Below are 11632 nucleotides of genomic sequence, written 5' to 3' on the forward strand. Positions count from 1 at the left end.
TGGAATCTCCCATGTTTGAAATCTTTAAAAATGGGTTAGCTACCCATTTGCTTGGGAAGGTTTAGGCATAGTTCTGCCTGGAGGCAGAGGGATGCATTAGATCACCTTTCAGTGACTCTGCCTCCAGAAGTATTCTTCAAGAAAAAAACTGCTTCGTCTGGCCCCTTAGAACAATTGAAATGCCAAGTTCCGTGGAATTGGATTTCGTACATTTTAAGAGTGGATCAAGATCAAAGATGACATTTTGCCTCATCTAAAAATGAAACCCTGAACCTACCCAGAAATGAGAACATAGAGGGCTACAAGGTCTATGAACCAGTACAGTGTGTATGAACTTTCCTCTGAAATCACTGGCATTTAAGTACATGCACGAACAAAGGACTGGGCTATTTATCATCATCATATTTACTAGGTGTGCTAGATTAGGACTCTTCAGTCCGGAAAAATGAAGGCTTAGAGAGGACACCATTGAAGTTCATAAAATCACAAAGGGTGTGGACGAGGCAAAGACGTAATTGTTGTTCCCCAGTTCCTTTTGTTCCCATAGAACCTGTCACCTTCAAGCTACAATGAATTCTCTTTCATCGTAATGTTGAGGGATTTGTGGACTTTGATCATGTCCTCTCTTAGTCTTCTACTGCCCAATTAATCAGTAAATCAATCGATCCATCAAACGGCGTGAAGTAGTCTGGCCTACTGGAAAGCGCACAGGCCTGGGTGTCAGAAGAGTCAGAGGAACTGGGTTCTAATCCCGGCTCTGCCGGTTTCCTGCCGTGATCTGGGACAAGTCACTTGACTTCTCAGGGCCTCTGTTTCCTCAACTGTAAAATGGAGATTCAAAACCTGTTCTCCCTCCTACTTAGACTATGAGCCCCATGTGGGACAGGGACTGAAGCCGACCTGATTAACATGATTTCCCTCTACTATCCAGCCTGCACACTTCATTTCTCTAACGCTCAATCTCATCTATCTCACCAACACCGAACCTCGCCCATGTCCTGCCCCTGGCTTGGAACTCCCTTCCCCTTCATACCCGGCAATCACTCTCCCCACCTTCAAAGCCTTATTAAAAGCACATCTCCTCCAAGAGGCCTTCCCAGACTAAGCCCTCATTTCCTCTACTCCCTCTCCCTTCTGCATCACCCTTGCACCTGTATCTGTGCCCTTTATTCATCTCACCCTTAGCTCCACACCACTTACCTCCACGTCCATAATGTATTTATTTATAAATAAATTAGTTATCTAGACCGTTCGCTTCTGTTGGGCAGGGAATGTGTCTACCAACTCTGTTATACTGTACTCTCCCGAATGCTTAGTACAGTGCTCTGCACACAGTAAATGCTCAATAAATATGATTGATTGATTGATTGATCTACCCCAGTGCTTAGTACGGTACTTGACACCTAGTAAGAACTCAACAAACACCACAATTAGTATTATTATAGTAAACACTTAACAAATACTATGAAAAAAATCAATCAATGGCATTTATTTATTTATTTTTGGGTGGCATTTATTAAGCGCTTACTACGTGCAAAACACTGTTCTGAGCACTGGGGAAGTTACAAGGTAATCAGGTTGTCCCACGGGGGGGCTCACAGTCTTAATCCCCATTTTACAGATGAGGTAAACTGAGGCACAGAGAAGTTAAGTGACTTGCCCAAAGTCACACAGCTGACAATTACACTTGGTGAAAAATCAGCATTCAGAAACTATTTCTACTCTTGATCCTCAGTGCAGCAAACTACTAACTGACTTCTGCACCACCTGTTGACTGCTCTGATGAAGAAGACTGCAGATACGGAAATGAGTTGTAAGACTCCAAACTCTGTATCCATTACCACGTCGGCTCCTTTTAAACTTTGTCGCTATTCTCTTCGATTAATATACTCATAACGAGTGTTCAAATGAAATTTTACATTGCGGTTTGGTGACGGTATGAATCAATTAGTTGCTGATGAAAGATGAGAAGAGAGAAAATAAGAGGTGACTAAACACAACAGGTTAGTCTTTCAGATACCGTTCTAAATAGCACTGGACATGCCACAGTTTGAAAAATTGCACTCAATAATTAAGTGTACTGGATATTCTACCAACTCCTGTATGGTACTCTCCCAAGGACTTAGTACAGTGCTCTGCACACAGTAGGCACTCAATAAACATCTTTGATGATGATGATGATGATGATGATGAGATGACATACCCCCTCATTTCCATCTCATCTCTCAACCAGCTAGTCTACACTCCGATTATCCTGAAGTCTCCAGGCAAGGCGGTGGGGAGCAGGGGAGTGGAAAACGGGAGGAGAGAACAGGGGTAGGGGCTGTTATATCCAGAAATCCTCTTTGTCGGTCAAGTGAACGTACTTGCTGACAGCAGGGTACCCAGTGAGGGCTCTGGGATGGGACTAGCTGCTCCACGAATGTTGCCCATGTCTGCACAGTGTGCTCCCTACAAATATTGGCTTGGCACTGAGCATTAGATTCTCCTTGTGCAGATTTAACCAGAAGTGGACTTTCTCAGTCAATCAATCAATCAAGCAGTGGTATTCACTGAGTGCTTACAGTGTGCAGAGCACTGCACTAAGCACTTAGGAGACGGAGTGTGGCTCAGTGGAAAGAGCCCGGGCTTTTGAGTCAGAAGTCATGGGTTCAAATCCCAGCTCTGCCAATTGTCAGCTGTGTGACTTTGGGCAAGTCACTTAACTTCTCTGTGCCTCGGTTACCTCATCTGGTAAATGGGGATGAAGACTGCGAGCCCCCCGTGGGACAACCTGATCACCTTGTAACCTCCCCAGTGCTTAGAACAGTGCTTTGCACATAGTAAGTGCTTGATAAATGCCATCATCATTATTATTATTACAATTTAACAGAGTGGGTAGACATGTTCCCTGCCCGCAACGAGCTTACAGTCTAGAGGAAATTTTTCTTGGGCAGACTTGAGACTGGCCCCCCTTTTCAGATTCCCGGAATGTGAACCCAGAGCAAGTTCTTGTGGTGGGTGGAGAAGGTGGTCACCTGGGGCTGCCATTTCCAAGGCCTCTGTCTCCCGTGGAATGGCAGAAGACCCTACTTCCCCTACTTCTCGCTTCCCCATTGCAGCAGCACAGGGGTTTGGCAGCCCCAGGAAGGTTGGTGTTTAGTGGCTAGGAACATCACAAGGGACAGAAAATCACCTGAGGTGTGCAAAAACAAAAAAGGGCCAGTGACATTCCAATGGCATGTTGATCGTGCAGTGAGTGTGTCTCTGCCAACCTCAAAAATATGTCTCAATTGTGAGAAATTTTACAGATACATGCCCAGTCCCACCCAAAAGTTTAACTCTTTCCAATTTTTCATTTGTTAACCAGCGAAGGCAGGTGCTGAATTTTACACCTTCCTTGGTGCCTTTTCACCCAGGCTTATTGGCAGCCATGGGACCGTGGAGGGGAACTTTCAAAAGATGAGCTACCTACTGCTCCCCGGCCACCTACTTACTACCTGCAGCTGCTGTTCCCCTTGACAATGAAATCAGGGGAAGGAGGGAGTGGCAGCCTTCCACAGTTTTTAAGAACACTGGGGTTGGGGCTCTTATGGCAGTGGCTGTTGAGGCTCTGAACCACCCTGCCTAGGTGGCAAGGAACAGGAAACCGTAACTCCCTTGGAATTTATTCTTGTCTTTGTTCCTATGCTGTTTTCTGGTTTTTATTTTTCACTTTTCTTTGTGTGTCTATCTCCAACATAGTAAGTGCTTAATAAATAGATTATTACTACTCCTACTCTAGTAGGCCAGTAGTTCTGACATCTATATCTACCCTCTTGGACTGTGAGCCCACTGTTGGGTAGGGACTGTCTCTATAAGTTGCCAATTTGTACTTCCCAAGCGCTTAGTACAGTGCTCTGCACATAGTAAGTGCTCAATAAATACGATTGATGATGATGATGATCTACATCGGCCCCTCCCTGAAATGAGCTCCAGGCAGTGTTGGGTGCTGGAACCAAAACCTCCTGGGCTTGATGTGGGAAGGGGGAAGCTTAAGGGGACAAAGAACTGCTGCAGCAAGTGGTTCGCCTCTTTAAATATTTCCCTACCAACCCAGCCAGTGCTGCAAAATGCCACTTTGCCCACAGGTGCCAAAATGCTAGCACCAGCCCTGGGTGAAGGAAGATTCAACATGGATCCTGTACCTGAAAAAGAACCCGGGGTCCTGTATAACTTTGATTCTTATTGGTGATGCTTTTCCCAGTGAGCCTTCTCACCCTCTTCCAACCCTCCATCTCACATCCTACCCAAACACCTTCCTCACCCTTTTTTTTTCCCCCAAATTCTTTCCAGAACTTGATTTCTTGGATTCACTGCCTTTCTGCCTGATCATATTGTTTATAAGGTGGGTTTGTGGGTTCAGGAAACTTTATGCCTATTGAACCCGATAGAAGGCAACAGTACATTCTCTCAAGGTGTAGGGAAAGATCCTCCTCCTTGACCTTGTATTCTCTGCTGGAACCAGATGCGGATACCCAGCTCCAATGGAGAATCGCTTTCCAAGAACCATCCCTAGGTGCAGACACCTGAGATACAGCCCCCAAACTAGTAGTTCTGAGTTGCATATATGGGAGCTGTCATAAGGAGCACTGCTCCAAGCTCAGGCCAGGCTCCCAAATGGTGTGCAGCCAGAACCTGGAGTCCTGGGTGTGGGGGAGAAATCATCCCACCCCCACGTGAAGGCATAAATGTGATTGGGTCCCTCTAGACTGTAAGCTCGTTGGAGGCAGGGAACGTGTCTGCCAGCTCTATTGTACTGTACTCTCCCAAGTGCTTAGTAAAGTGCTCTGCACATGGTGAGAGCTCAGTAATGATGATGATGATGACAACGGCCCATTCTCCCCTTTTCATGGGGGAAAATGGGACTCATCATATGCTACTGACCTGGTATTTCCCCCTTGGCAGTGACAGAACTGGAAATCCTGTAACCCCTTCCAAAGAGCTTTTAGGAAGCCCTATGCCTCCCTTTAGACAAGAGGGATTTTCTTCCCCCGAAGAGTTTTCAGGTTTATTTTTCCTTCATGATGTTTTGACTTTTCTCCATTCCACGTGGCCCACAGATCACCGGCAGTTGCTGATCAGTCGAGCAAAATTTGCAAGAGCTGCCTGTCCATCAGTGGGAAAGCGTCAGAGCATGGAGAGAGTCCCAGTCTCTCCACTGCAGGACCAGTCTTCAGGAGCTAAACCCAAACTGCAGTTCAAAAAAACAGAGAAACAGAGAAGCAGCCTGGTCTAGCGGATAAAGCTTGGGTCTGTGAGTCAGAAGGAACTGGGTTCTAATACAGGTCTCTGCCACTTGTCTGCTGTGTGAACTTGGGCGGGTCACTTAATTTCTCTATGCCTCAATTACCTCATCTCTAAAATGGGGATTACGACTGTGAGCACTATGGGACAGGGATTGCATCCAACTCAATTACCTTGTTTCTACCCCAGCAATAGTACAGTGCCTGGCCCATAGTAAGTGCTTAACAAATACCACAATTATTGTTAGTAGTAGTAGTATTATGATTAAAACAGCATAGATCTCAGCACATACCAAGTCCAAGGAGAAGCCTGCTAGAAACAACTGGGCCATTTTGTCTCCGGTATTTTTGATTTCCTGAGGTGCTCATTCTTTGGCTCGTGGAGACCCTGGAGCTTAATTTGCCTGGGTCTTGACTTCTCTAGACTGTAAGCTTGTTCTGGGAAGGAAACGTGTCTACCAACTCTGTTATATTGTTCTCTCCTAAGTACTTAATACAGTGACCTCCCCACGGTAAATGCTCAATAAATACCATTAATTGACTGATTGACTGATGGCCCCAACTGCCTGAGGGGACTAATGATAATATTTTCCTGGTCCACCCATCTGCTGCTGTGAGAGGAACTAGTAATAATAATAATAATAATTGCTATATAATGTATAATAACGATAAATAATTAAATAATTATAAAAATGTAAAGAATAATAATTGCTGTATAATAATTACTATGTTTCAAGCACTGTACTAAGTGCTGGGGTAGATATAGGACATTCAGTTCACACATGGGGCTTGTAGGCAGGAGAACAGGGATTGGATTCCCATTTTGCTGATGAGGGAACTGAGGCGCAGAGAAGTGAAGTGGCTTGCCCAAGGTCACACAGCAGACAAGCGGCAGAGCTGGGATTAGAACCCTGGTCCTCTAACACTCAGGCCCATTTGACAAATGGAAGCAATGGAAATTTTCTCTTCATTGCTAAGCCTACGTAATCTGTATATCTTCCTAGTCACACACGGTTTATGAATAGTGATTAGATATTCCTATGCGCGTATTCATGTACCCACCAGAGTCGACTGATCCCTGCAAGAATGAGGTGTGTGGCATGCATCCACAGGAGCACAGTCCCACTCATGTTTGTTTGTGTGGGGTTTTTTTTCTCCAAAATTTGTGCTTGGTTTATTATAAACTCCATTTGCTAAAAAGCCTGGTGTCTTTAAGTGTATGACTCATAAAGCCTCCCTACTAGGTATTAGATGTTTTAGGGAAGTTGTTTATATTAATTGCAGTTTGTTATTTGAGTGGAAAAATAGTTTAGGCTTTTGGTCTTGCCTCTCCTATCAGGGTGATTGCAGGCCTGGACGAGCCTCCACTGGAAAAAAAATAAATCTCCTCTCCTTTTCAGAAGGTAATGCTTCCCCGCTGCGGTTGACGGCATTGTGCTTTCTGAATTCCAGGTTGTCAGTTTGCTGAAAAAAGCTCTCTGACGTTATTAGCTGCAGTTTGTTTGTTTTTTTAAGTTTCTATTACAATTAATTTGGAAATTGCGCACTTAAACCTGGTTTGCAGATATTTCGTAAAACAAGGGCCTGGTTCTGCTCTCAGGGCTCTGGTGAGATTTCCCACTAAAGTCATTAGAATTCTCTGAGGAAAGACAGGAGATCTGGTCCCTCCTCTTGATTGTGCTGGGCTTTTTAATAACAACAATTCCACTTTGTACTTCCAAAGCACCCGGTCCAAGCACTCCATAAATACTATCTTTAAGCCTTACCCACCCTGGTGTGCCAAGTAGATGACATGCATAGTTATTCATATTTCATAGAGGCAGGGAGGAAATCGGCTTTCTGTTTTTACGGAGTAAGAGGAGGAATTAGAATTACCTAGGAATTAGATCCAGAGGGAAATCAGCTCTGATTGCGCGCACGCAACAAAGCTATTGTTAAGCTATTTTACGCTGAGAAATTCTATCAGAATTTAAACGTTGGGGTCGCTTCTCTTGAACTGGCCCCCTGTCCCCGTCAAACTGCCCCATTTCCCTAATCTCCTCACAGTTCTATGAAGGGAATTCTTTTACCTAGTAATAGTTTAAGGCTGTTCTTCCTGTGAACCCATACAAACTCAACCCGAGGACCCTGGCCTGGGGTTGGAAGAGGTGTATCATCCAGTTATGAAGGAATTAATAGCCCACCCACAATCACCAATGGTCTGATTATATCTATTCCCGAAGTAAGCCAAGACAACTGCTGGTAAGGAGCAGCGTGACTCTTCCCTCTGCCCAAATACTTTTGGAGCTTACCTTGAAAGGTAGTTTCAGCTCAAGGTTTACATTTGATTGATAAAGCCATAAAACGTAGAGCTCAGGGATTGTCCGTGCAAATTCATGATTTATCGCCTACAACCCTCTTGGTTCTTTGGGTGGACAAATTGAATTCTTAAGATAATGACGCAGAAATCTGACAGACATGGTGGTAAAAATTGATATTCCAAACTCCAGATGTATGTTTCTGGGCAGCCAAAAATCCACTTCTAGAGCAAGAAAACAATACTATAGTCGACTTGGCAAAACAGCTGCACTCATCTCCAGCAATTTTTGCAGTCAAATACCCTAATAACCACTAAAATTGGCCAGGTGAGCCACTTTCCCTGGATGTTTGCTGCTTCGACTCAGTGAGTGGGTGGTCTCAGTACAAGGATGCTGAGTGAATACCTTCATAACTGCAGAAAAATTCAGTGGTGCTATGCAATCCGATCTGCTCGGGGGCACACATATCCTTTGTTGTTTGGGGCATTAAGAGGATCCCAGGTGAGAGTTTTAGAACTCTCCCAAAGCAGTGACCAAGCAGGAAATACTGATTCCGACAATCTCACCCAGACCTTTTGAAGGCAGGCACCGCTAAGGAAAGATGCCTGCTGGCTTTATAGAACAGGGGAGATTAATGTACCAGATTTTATACCTGGGAAGCTAGGTTTAGGAAAACAACCTACATTTTAATGACATGTAAATAAGTGTGAAAAGAAAATTCGGGGTAAGATCAAGGAGAGAAATTTTGCTCTAAAATGGCAGCCTTTTCAACGGAAGTTTTGAAGTTCTGTGTATTTTTACCCTATTCATAAAAGCATGCCCACTGTGTACCTAATCCTAACAAATGAAAACAGTAAGCCTTCTGTTAACAAGATTTTTTTATGGTATTTGTTAAGCACTTACTATGTGCTAAGCACCGTTCTAAGCTCTGGGATAGCTACAAGCTAATCAGGTTGGACACAGCCCTGGTCCCACATGGTGTTCACAGTCTTAATCCCCATTTTACAGATGAGGTAACTGAGGCACAGAGAAGTTGAGTGGCTTGTCCAAGGTCACACAGCAGACAAGTGGCGAAGTCGGGATTAGAACCCAGGTCCTTCTGGCTCTCACTAGGCCATACTGCTCCCCTGTTTGAAATTTTTGGAGAGGAGTAGGCTACTGCAAAAAAATTGTCCCCTGAAATGGGCCATTGGAAAATCCCATGAGAGGTCACATATTTATACTGGCTGGAGATCAAAGAGGGACTGAATCAGCATGGTCCCTATTAAGGTAGCCTCCTGTCCTCTCCAAGTTGAGGGAATAAACCCAGACCAAGTTCCAGACCAACCTTAGCCTTGATGGTATGTACACCAAAAGATCCGCAGAGCCCTGAGAGTTAAGGAAGGTTCCTGTGGCTGAGGTAATCGATGGTTACCTGCTTCTAACATTGAAGTTCCACAAAGTGGGGATTGAAAGCTCTTTGAGGGTTTTCTTACAAAGAAAACAGGGTTGCTCCAAGAGGCCTTCCCTGATGAAGCTCTCCTTTCTTCCTCTACCACTCCCTTCTGCATTGCCTTGACTTGCTCTCTTTATTCATCCCCCCCTCCAAGCCTCATAGCATTTGTGTACGTATCTGTAATTGTATTTATTTATATTAAAATGTCTGTTTCCCACTCTAGATTGTAAGCTCATTGTGGGCAAGGAACGTGCATTGTACCCTCCCAAGCGCTTAGCACGATGCTCTGCTTACAGTAAGCGCTCAATAAATACAATTGACTGACTGACCTTGTTTAGTGCTTCCTTGCTAATCTCCCAACACCTGAAGGATGTCCCGATCAATCAGGACTGATGATGATAAAGAAAACTCTCTTTTCCCCTCCCTCGCCTCACCATCTCTCTCCTCTTCTCTCTCTCTCTCTTTTTCTCTTTCTCCTCCCCCGCCTCTCTCCCTCCCTCTCCTCCACCCCTGCCCAAAATATACCTCAGGTACCATGTGGAATGGGTGTGCTCAAATCCAATTCTGACTCCTAGGATTATGCAAAGCTACATCTGCTCCAAGGACATGGTTATTAACCTAAGAAAAACTGTAATTTGTTCAATCAATCATATTTATTGAGTGCTTACTGTGAGCAGAACACTATACTAAGCACTTGGGAGCGTACAACACAAAATATAACAGACACATTCCCTGACCACAACAAGCTTGCAGTCTAAAGGGGGAGACAAACATTAATATAAATCAACAAATTAAATTACAGATAGGTGCATAAGTGCTGTTGGGCTCGGGTAGGTTAATAAAGGGAACAAGTCAGGGCAATGCAGAAAGGAGTGGGAAAAGAGGAAATGAAGGCTTAGCCAGGGAAAGCCTCTTGGAAGAAATGTGCCTTCAATAGGGCTGTGAAGGTGGGGAGAGAAATTGTCTATCAGATATGAAGAGGGAGAATGTTCCAGGCTAGAGGCAGGACATGGGTGAGAGGTCAGTGGCAAGATAGACGAGATTGAGGTACAGTGAGCTAAATGGTTGGGCTGAGTTGTAGTAGGAGAGTAGCAAGGCGAGATAGGAGGGGGCAAGGTGATTGAGTGCTTTAAAGCCGATGGTAAGGAGTTTCTGTTTTATGCAGAGGTAGTTGGGCAACCACTGGAGGTTGTCAAGGAGTGGGGAAACATGGGCTGAATGTTCTTGTAGAGAAATGATCTGACAAGCAGAGTGAAGTATGTATTACAGTGGGGAGAGACAGGAGGTAGGGAGGTCAGCAAGGAGGCTGATACAGTGATCAAGGAGAGATAACTGGATAGCTGCTGAGGTCCTTTACATTCCAAAAAAAAGTTCATTGAGTGATTTATATCTAGTTGTTGGCTTTAAGCAATTGTTGTGGTACAGGGAAAATACTTGGTTTTGTGTTCAATAATACATTTTCTAACAGACTGTACTAGAGCGGCCACTGATAGCACCCAGGAATAGCAGACACCACTTTGCTATCTCTCTCTCTCTCTCTCTCTCTCTCTCTCATGCACACATACACACAAACACACACACACACACACACACACACACACACACACACACACACACTACTGGATAGGGGACAGACCAGCTGAAAAACAGATGAATACTTACCCTAAGCCCTATAGCAAATGTTAGGTCAGTGGCACTATATCAGGAAAAAGAAATCCCTAAAATATTTTATATTAATAACACAAATTACTTGTAAATATTGTTTTCAATTGGAGTTTGTATCACGTAGTTATCCTTCATATTTGAAGAAGATGCCACTGACTGTGGCTGAAAATGTTAAGTGGCTGAAAATGTTCATTCATTCATTCAATCGTATTTATTGAGCGCTTACTGTGTGCAAAGCACTGTACTAAGCACTTGGGAATTCCAAGTTGGCAACATATAGAGACGGTCCCTACCCAACAGTGGGCTCACAGTCTAGAAGGCGGAGACAGAGAACAAAACAAAACATATTAACAAAACAAAATAAATAGAATAAATATGTACAAATAAAATGCATAGAGTAATAAATACGTACAAACATATAGTAAGCGCTTAATAAACGCCATCATTAAAAGTGTGCTTACATCTTGATTCGTTTAGGTAAGAGTACTGAGTTGGAGCAGCAAAACCATGAAACTTAAAAATACCTTGTAAAATGATATTTCACATGTAGGCCATTCTGTTCATTAATAATAATAATAATGATGGTATTTGTTAAGCGCTTACTATGTGCCAAGCACTGTTCTAAGCACTGGGGGAGATACAAGGTGATCAGGTGGTCCCACGTGGGGCTCACAATCTTCAACCCCATCTTCCAGATGTTAAAGCGAAAGCCACAGTCCCCACCACACTATACACTCGAAGACTGCTCTTCGTTTGCTTATGTATTTGTTGACTGCTGCGTCTGATGCTGTTTTCTCTTTTGCTTCCCTGACTTCCACAATTGTTTCCCAGTTTTCAGCTGAGGTGCAGCCATCAAAAACTAAAAACTGGACTTGTCTTTGACAGTGCAGGGCCCTAGACTTCAGCCTGGCAGAGAGGGGAAAGGAGATTTTGCAAATGAATGTGAGGTAGATACTGCCACTACCCTTCTC

The sequence above is a fragment of the Tachyglossus aculeatus genome, chromosome X4 (assembly GCF_015852505.1).
Source record: "Tachyglossus aculeatus isolate mTacAcu1 chromosome X4, mTacAcu1.pri, whole genome shotgun sequence".
Taxonomy (NCBI): Eukaryota; Metazoa; Chordata; class Mammalia; order Monotremata; family Tachyglossidae; genus Tachyglossus; species Tachyglossus aculeatus.